Source organism: Morone saxatilis, unplaced genomic scaffold (assembly GCF_004916995.1).
Source record: "Morone saxatilis isolate NCDOM2014 unplaced genomic scaffold, NCSU_SB_2.0 Contig12, whole genome shotgun sequence".
Taxonomy (NCBI): domain Eukaryota; kingdom Metazoa; phylum Chordata; class Actinopteri; family Moronidae; genus Morone; species Morone saxatilis.
Window position 1 is genome coordinate 22,558,327 of NW_023339674.1, and position 10,066 is coordinate 22,568,392.

Here is a 10,066-nt window from a genome sequence, read left to right on the forward strand (position 1 = left end):
CTGTAGTTAGCTGGATGTGTTAGGTCATTTTTTGGTATGAGTGATATTATAGCTTTACTGAAACTGTCTGGAAGTGAACCACTTTGCAATGCTTCTTTAAAAAAATCCTTCAATACTGAATATATGTATATCTACATATTTCTGATGCAGGGAAGCCATCTATGCCAGGTGATTTGCCAGGTTTCATGCACATAATAGCATTTCTTAATTAAGCTTCTGTTACAGGAGCGTCCAGATTATCTTTTTCCTTTTAAGAAAGTGTTGATAGTTCATGTTGTGGAAGAAAGTACTCCGTTCTTCAGAGCTAGATGTATACAGGTCTTCCATTTTAGAGTTGTTGAGATATTTCAGTCTGGACCAAAGTGGTGCACCAACCCACCGATTTACCAACTTTGCAATCATGGCTAAAATCCACTTGAACTCGTTACCACCTTCCATATATCAAAGTCAAAGTCAAAAAGTCAAAGTCAGCTTTATTGTCAAAATATATCATGTGTATTTACTGTAACAGCATAATAAAGTCAAAGCGTAAATGATATCTTCCACAGCAATGAATACCATGAGCCAGCCAGAGGAGGCAATTTTCTTGTGGAACCTCGTCAGCAGAAACAACCCTAACAGAGATATGATCCCACTTCTATAGTGTGTGTATCAACACCAGTGACAGCAGGGCACAGCAACTCTCAAATGAGCAACGCTTGTGTAATTTTCATAAGCCACGAGACAACCTTAACCATGCCCTTACTCATTCATTAGTCATCTGCATTCTTCATTTACTCTTTCCATCCTTTCTCTGCTGTATTATATTTCAACAAACGTTAGTCATTCTAATCTCATTTCGGTCACTACGCCTGTTTGTTCCTGATCCCTCCGCTTGTGTTAATGTTGTGATTGGTGTAGTGTGGGATGAATAGATGAGCGGTGGCATGGTATGCTGGAGCTGCAATAATTCAATTTGCAGATTACAGCTGATTTATAGCCACGCACTTCAGATAAATGAAAAGCAGGTGCGTGTTTCGCTGTGAGCTGTATATTATGATGATGTGACACACGAGCAGCAGATTTTTTGGACTGAAATTTTTCTCTCTCTCTTACATTACCATGAATTCTGGACTCTGCAACCTCCGGTCCTCTGCACTCTGATTAAATGACTTTGTTCTGGTGACAGATGAGATTAATCAACCCACTGGAACAGTTCTTGGATGTAATGACTAATAACGATTGAATCAAACAGGGATACATAGTAAGTACCATACATGTCTCGTCTCACACAATATAAGACACCAACTCTGTTACATTCGTTTTTTTCCAGTAACACCAGATAGCATCTGGATGTGAGTCACTACTGGCAATGATGTAGCAGGCCCACACAAAATGGATGTAAAATGACCCAAATATCACAAAACAAATGTGGGCCACCTTTGGCAAAGATGTGGCACAGTCGATAAAGGCTGATCTGGGTTCATTAACTACATCATGATGCCAATTTAGTCAAATCTGTCAAGCAAACAACGTTTAAAATGCTTGTTTTCTGAACGGAGTTTGGATCGATTAAGGCTATGCTAACTTAGTTCATAGTAACAGACACATATTTTCAGCTCTTAAAAGGTAGTTCGGGCACCTCCGTGGCTCGCAGCAGACATGTTGTGAAGAGCGGGTGAAGATTAAGAGATTAAGATCCAAGGTGTGTTTTTATTCCAGATCCTGTTCAGTGAATATTTAATTGGTACTTAATTTGGAATTTATAATGTACACATCTTACACATCAGAAAGCCCTAAGGAGTGCCACAAACTGCAACACCTTTTGAAAAATAAAAGTTAAAATTGTAATAGAAATGAATGTTAGCTTACGGTATTTAATAATTAGCATGTTGGCATGCTAAGAAGCTAAACTAAGAAATTAAACATGGTAAACATGCCTGCTAAATAATCAACAGCACGTTAGCATTGTCACTGTGAGCTGTTAGCCTATTATTGTTAGCATTTAGCTCAGCACCAGCTTCACAAAGGAGCTACAGTAGCTTTAGACTTCTTGTTTCTTGGTATCAGGCAGGGTGCGAACTATCGGGGAGCCAGGGGGAACTTGTGTCCTCTTAATAACACCGGAGCTTCCCTTAAAACATGATTTGAGAGTTTTCGGGAGTCTTTAAAATATTGTCAGTGTGTTATTTTTGCCATGTATTTCTATTTTTCTTGTAGGCTTGTATGAACAGGAGAAATTACAACAACTATTTTTTGTGTACAAGTGAGTATTGTTTAAAGATGTCCCTTAAAGCGGCAGTACGTCATTTTTATAAAACTTTCTTTTCATATTTGCTGAAATTATCACTATATCTTGACAGTAGTACATGAGACTGATCAGGTTCCTCTGGCTTGTTCTAGTGCTCCTAATGGCATTTGTGAGAATCCACCAGGCCTGAACAAAAACAACCAATCAGAGCCAAGAAAGATAGCTAATAGCTGAGTCTCAGTCCCAGGGCATCAAATACAGATGCTTTGGGACCCTGGGCTTTCTTCAAGCCTCCAATCCAAAGTGTCTTAATATCTTTCTCAGCTCTAATTGGTTGTTTTCGTTCAGGCCCAGTGGGTTCTTGCAAATGTCATTAGGAGCACAAGAAAAAGCCAGAGGAACCCAATTTTTTCACAGATTATCTGTCTAATGAACTACTGTCAGGACAAGTTACCTACTGTAGCTTTAATAATTAATGAATATTTACTTGATACTGTTCTAACTCCCTATAATACAAAGTTACTGAAAAATTCAGAAGATATTATTGAGCAATTACAGACCTGTATTATAAATACCAAACAACCCTATACTGAATGCACAGAATGCACTCATGTCTCATGAGCAGATTTTTGTACCTTATGTAAGCACTTAGTATCACAGATTGTGTTCAGAAAGTGGTCACTCTCTCATTTTAAAATCTGTTATGCATCATTAACAAAAGACTGCACACTGCAAAACAAATCTCTAAAGCTTTTGGTTCAAAACGATGATATAAAGCACAGAACAGGCCACGAGAAATGTCAACCAATTACTGCACGATGACAATGAAACTGCAAAAAAAGTTGCCGCATCATAGCAGGCACACAGTGTGTTCAGACACGACAACTTCTGGAGAAAGTCTGATAAAAATCCCTGAGGACACTGGACTGTAAACCCTGCTCAAAAAACAATGCTTTGAGGATTTGACGTTATAATTAGGGTTTTTACAGGGAGACTGTCAGATGGGCGGGTGAGAGTGTCACTGGGTAATTGGCATGTAAATCAGGGCTCAGATGGTACCAGGCTAGTCGTAAAGTCCTCCTCACAGTGGAGTTTAATGACTGAAATGAAAGTAAAGAGTAAGGTATTTTTACCCATAAGATAAGAACATGAATTTCTCCTTACGGGGATAAATAAAGGAATTATCTTATCTTATCTTATCTTATCTTATCTTATCTTATAACACTATAGATTAAGGCATAAGTGAATTAAAAGGGGAAAAAAGTAAATTTCCTGTTTGTTTCTCACACCCAAGTGTTCTCTCCTGACGAGCCTCAGGGTATGTGTGAGCAATAAAAGCAATAAAGGAAAGACTTTATCGGGCTTCTTTGGGAAACTACGAGGAAGCTAATTAGAGCAAGGCAATAATACATTTCTGGGTATAATGAGACAGACAGTTTGAATATCTGTACATACACGCAGGATAATTAATCCAAATGAGTGATATTAAAACTGGAGGCGGGAGCAACAACAGCCGCTGCCGTGTGAGTAATCCCCTACGAGAAGGTGGACCAGTAACCAGGAGGCAAGGTTTCAGACAAATTGGATCTCTGCATTCTTCAAAGAAGCTCTTCATCAGAGTATGAGCACGAAGAAGTATGATACTGATATCACCAGCAGCCCAATTCTGCTTGTCCACTGATACATTCAGGAATAAATTCTGTCAAAAAAATACAACTTGTTAAAACAATATGGCGCACAATTTGACACAAAAAGACACTAATAATAGACTATATGTCCAAAGTTACCTCCTTTCTTTTTGTGAAAGCCTCTTCTGTTTCTGTGTATCATTTGTGACAATATTGTAAATTCTCATATGGGATCTCATGGATTGGTTTTATACATTTAATATCTTTCAAATTCAAATGTATTGTCTAATTTAACACTCCATTCATTAAGTTGTAGGAGTAATGACCAAAGTAGCCCTTTACCTGCAGATATTCACCTTTTAACTAAATGTTCTGTAAAGGTTTTAGTGGCATCTAGCAGTCTAGTTGCAGATTGCAACTCCCTTGCTTCACCCTTACCTTTGGCCGTAGAATTAATTGACAATTCTCCTCAAATTCATTAAAATTAAATTTGTTTTTATACAAGTACAGATACTTGTATAAAAACATATGTAAAAAGTAAAGTACAGATATCGAAAAAAAACTACTTAAGTATAGTAACTAAGTATTCTAAGACTCCTTAGAAGCTCACTCTGTAGATAAAAATCCTTTTATGACCTTATGATATGATTTATGCAAATGACCAGTGCAGGAACATACCATAAACCATAAAGTGACGAGAATAATCTGCTCAGACAAATGCACAGGGGGTGACAGTATCACTGTCATGCTGGTTACAGCTTACCACCTGAACTCATCACTTTTATTAGCACACCTCAGCTGGCTGCTAACAGTGCTGCTCACCAGCTGTGCTGCAATGTGTCCAGATGGTTCTGCTACATTTGCACCCAGATATACAGTCCATCATTATAGATGCATGGAGAGCTGAAATGGTCTGAATTTAATTTAAATCTAATACATGTCTCATATTATCACTGATATACTACAGAGGGTTTTATTTGATAACTATTAGCCCTTTTGTAGTGGCTGGGTTAAAAAAAAAGATTTCTCAGTGTGAGACCACCCACAAACTCAAACTATTTGTTAACGTTACTTCATCAGACTTCTCTCTCACTTTGATCTATAGACTTAGAATAAATATTTTAGCACCACAGAAATGAATCAGGGCTAAATTATCCATGGTCACTATCTGCTGCAGTCACACACATTGTATAATTAACCTTTGAACTGATTACATGAAACCTGCACTGATGGTTCTCTAATCACACTTCATCACACTTCACATCATCCCTCTCAGAAAATCTCTTCAAAAGACAATGTGAATTCAATTTGATTGAAGTTATATTTATCATTAAAAACGTGGAATAGAAATGCAGAAAGATTGCAACTCATTTGCGTGTGAGGAAGAAACTACAGTGGCTGTGAAACGTGCGATCTAGAGTCAGTGTTTGGTTTGTTCGTGCTGACCCTAAGAATTGTGCTATCTCAAATACTTCCTGCTTCTTCTACCTACGTTTCTGTCACAACACAAAACATATTGAGTGGAGTTCCGCAAGGATTCATTCTTGGGCCTCTTCTGTTTAATCTTTAAATCCTCCCATTAGACTCTCTTTCACTAAAAATGTAGAGAAAAAAAACATGTCAGAGTGAAGTTATGGAGCCAGACCTAAATTCTACCAAGATAGGTACAAAATCAGTCTACTTTCCCTGTAGACATATAGCAAAAATGTAAAGGATTTGTGTCCTAGCAAGACTTTAAAAGCTTATTTATGTATGTATTTATAGTAGGCTGGACTGATAGAATGTTGTCTTTAAAGGCCTCTCCAAAAACACTGCTGTAAGAGTTCAGTGAGTGCGTTACCATTCTAAGCTGATACACTGGCTAAATCTGTACATCAATAGATTTATTTTAAAAATACCTAATGCTTGTTTATGACTAAACGAGTTGTGTCAACATCACATGTCTGATCAGCTTCTGTGATATGAATTTACCACATACAGTGCCAGCCTCTGGCTGAAACGGTGAGGTAGCAAAATCATTTAATATGATTATTAATGTGCATATATTCTAGGTAATAGCAGGAGTTTGAAAGCTTGTCTTTTTAAGGTGGTGGAGTGTCTATTATGAAAGAAACCTGGACCCAGAGTCAGTGCTCAGCCATGTTTTTATTGGCACTGATCAATTGAATAATGTATAATCTAATAACTGCAAATTTACAATCCATTTTAAAATGTAGGATTGTAGTCAGTAATAGATTATCAGTAACTCTGTATCTTAACATAAATATTTACTTGACAGTAAAAAACAGTCTTGTGTAACATGATTTGAATAGCAGAGTATAGGATCAGGACCATGCCCTTCATTTTGCTGTCTATTGATTAACACATTCATCTTACTGTATATGCGACTGCAGTGATTTCTTTAACATCAATTAACTCTCACACGATTTAGCAGGGTTAACTTTCAACATTTGTTTTTTCCTCCTTATTTCAGCACACCATTGAAAACATGCTTATTATACTGAAAAATTAAAGCTAGAGTGAAATGGTTCACACTTAAAGACATTTTTTTGCAGTGTCTGTGTTTGTGAGCAGTCAGAACACAAAAACAAAATATCTGTGGCTTTCAGGTTCCCATCAGACGCACTGGGAGAAGTAAAGGGCTTGGTAAGCAGTTGGTGCGCTCCAGAAAACTCACCATTAGTTGAAGGTCAGTAACCAACATATAGGAACCGGGCTATGTTTTAATGAATTTCACCCACAATTCAGTGATGAGGAAACATATAATCAGTCATTGTAGAATTTAAATTGGTGTATAATAGATCTTAAGAAAGTGGTGGAGTTCCTGTGAAATGATCAGAGTACTTTTGATGCCATTGTTCAGTCTCATGTTGAGGAATGAGGAGATACTCTTCACAAACATCCAAACAGCTCTCCAACCCACTGCTACTGTGATGTATTTTCCCTTTCCCTTTACAATTGATTAGATATCTCAGAGTGGGACCTTTTTGGACTGGACCGTACACTATGAGCAGTCTCTGGCAAGCACAGCGTCTCAGCTTTTCAATGCATCCTTTCTATCGCCTTTCTTTCGTTCCCACTTTTAACGATACAGTTATTACTACAATCAGCAGTTATGCCCAGGATGTTGACTCTGTTTTGCTTCGACATTTATGTGTGTGGCCTGATTTTGGCAGGAGGCAAAATTTATGTGATTATTCGAGTGTTTCTAAATAACAGGCAGCCAGAACTGCAAATAAATGACACAATGAATTCAATTATTCAGTGTAGGCCAGCGGTTCCCAATCTTTAACCTTAAGGTACCCCTTTTTATTATTCATTCATTCATGATTATCGTTAATGTAAACCGATGACCCCTGATTATATGACTTATTTGAAGGCTTTGTGAATATAGCTTGTGTGCAGTTCTTCAAAGTTTAGTTTCTTTACAGGAATGATATAGACAACACCTGTAATATCGTACAGGTCAGTTCACCCAAATTCTAAAAGAACATATTTTCTCTCTTACCTCTAGAAGTATGTAGCCATGCGCTAGGGCTTTGTTAGGGTTTTGAGATATTGCTAAAATTTGCCCATGTAATAATAGATAATACTTAGATACAACTAGATCTGCAAGCACACAACACGTCTAAACCAAAAACACAGCAGCTCAGGGTGAACAAGAGTTTGTTTGTATGCTTGGACAGGCTCAGATGCGCTTCTGCAGTGCCCACTGCAAAGATCTGCTCCATGGGAGAATATAATGTTGGTGTAAGGGTGTAGTTATTTGACAGAGAGAGGACACTGTTGAGGTGCGTACAGAGAGCTTTACTGTCTGAGAGTCGTATTGATGATGACAAGTTTATGTTTAAAGATGTGTTTTTCATGGAAGACATTTCACACAAAGCACAGGAGTAAATATATTCTTTACACTAATGAAATTAATATAATTAGAATATTGTCATAGCAGTTGTCACAACAAAACTGCTAGCTACAGTGTGGAACAACAGCAGCAGGAAAAATAGTGTAGGTGTTACAGGTCCCCAGCATGGTCCCAGATGGACAGATTGTTCTGGAACACAGCTGGAAAAAGCTGGAAACAGTAATAAGTGAATACAGCATGTTGTTCCTTTTCAGCAACAGTTTGCTTTATTTGCAGTGGTTCCTCAAAAGCATCACGTCTTTCAGTTACATTTCAGGATATATCCAGCATACTTTGTTTCTATTTTTCTTTGGACCAAAGTAAAATATGTTTTACTTTTAATAATAGTGCTTTAATAGCTCCATTTTACAATTTCTGATCATTTTGAAAATATCTCTTATGAATTGACAGTATTTTTGGTAGCGCTTTAGATTACAAGTAAATATCAACCTGTTTGCACAAAGTAGTCCAGTTTAGTTCAGTCCGTATTTTTTGTGTTTCCTTTTGCGGTACCTATCACACTGAACCTGGGTGGTAAGGTGGAGCTAGGATGAATCCGAACAACCAGATTTGTCTCGTCGTCTGTACCCCACAGTCTTTTCTCTCGCTGCCTGCAGCCTTTTTTCAATCAAAGCTTCTGTGCAGAGACGTTGGAAGTAGGGATGTGGGGGATGGTACCTCCTGAAACACCATTCAACACATCACAGATATGTCGTCCCGTCTGTAAACAGTCCCACGACATCAGATAACAGGATGTCTTTAAACCACCCTATCATCCTGCAAAAAAGTCAGCAGACTAAGCAAAGTTGCCCCTGTATAACACTCACCCTTAACCCAGCATGTAATGAAGCATACTGTAGATCATTGTAATATCTCTAAATAACATTAGCTCTATGATGCTCCACTACCTTGGCATACTTCATTGCAGCTGGCAGGATGCCCAGAAATCCTTTAAATTAATGAGATAACAGTACATATGCTGTGTTCACCTGATTTCTCTGAGCCTGCACCGATACTACACACACACACTCACAAACACACACTCCTCCTGCAGGACCACTTGGCCTCAGGCTTCATTTAGCAGACATCTAAAAAGAGAAGGTACATGTCGATAATAAGACCTGCATGTAGAGCAAAAAGATAGAAAGTAGGGCTTTGGAGGATCTTTTTTTGTTTTGTGTATTCAGTCATTTTACTGAAATGTAGTCTCCAACCTGTAACTACGATTTTCAAGCTTAGTGGAAAATTGGTGAAGTTATAGGTTTTTAGCTTAGCAATCAAGAGTGCAGTAATATTATACCTTTCCACCACGGTACCTGTTTTTAGCTGTTCAAATGAATTATTTAAGACAACCAAAAATTACATGCCAACAATGTTTGGGTTTTCTAGTGGTAAACCGAAGATACTATCTAATTGTTATTTATAAAACTTAAAACCATTTTAGCTAGAGCTACATAATTGTTAAAACTATAAACATACAATATGTGCCATCTTGTATGTGTAAATTGATGGCTGAATTATTTAAGGGGTTAACTGTCACTTATCGTGAGCCAGGAACCGCCTCCTCTCTGAAGCATTAAATGACACTGTGGCTTCGTACCAGTACAGGAGCGACAGATGGGGAGAGCACCAGTGTTTGAAGATGTGCTGACTGTGGACAGAAAAACAGATGTAATAAGATCACGCTCGTAGCTTCGTACACTATGATTTATTAGCAGTAATACCAGTCCCAACTTGAGTCATCTTAAAGGTCCTTCACAGTAACAGGCATATTTATTAAAAAAAATGACTGTTAACAATGTAGGCTGGAGTAGCATCAAGCTAGTTGTGTCACTGATATTCGTAGCAACTCATATACCATGATTCTTTGTGCACCGTTTGTTAAAGAGCTACATTCCTAAATTAGTTTTTTGTCTTGTACACATAATCACAATCGATCTTGTTGGCACATGCTGTTTGAAATTACAATTGGGTGTGTAAAACTTGCTCAAATCAGCTTGTATATGTCTTTGCCTGGTTTGAATTTTGGTCCAGCAGAATTCTCTCGCCCTTTTCTTACTGTGCCCAAACTTGGGGTTTATTAAGTTGAACGCCCGTCGACTTGTAGGTAGCAGCTGCTGCACCAAGCGGAGCGGCTGGCTAACCCCAAGCACAGTTTGTGCTCTACACCCCTAGCTACTAGTTAGTTAGCAAGCATTTGTACTGAATATAGTACACAACCCATGGCCGCTGATTTTTATTTCTTTGATTATATTTTTAATATTTTTATTTTGGAATATTCTTTGTTCTCTGTTTTTGCACTACTTT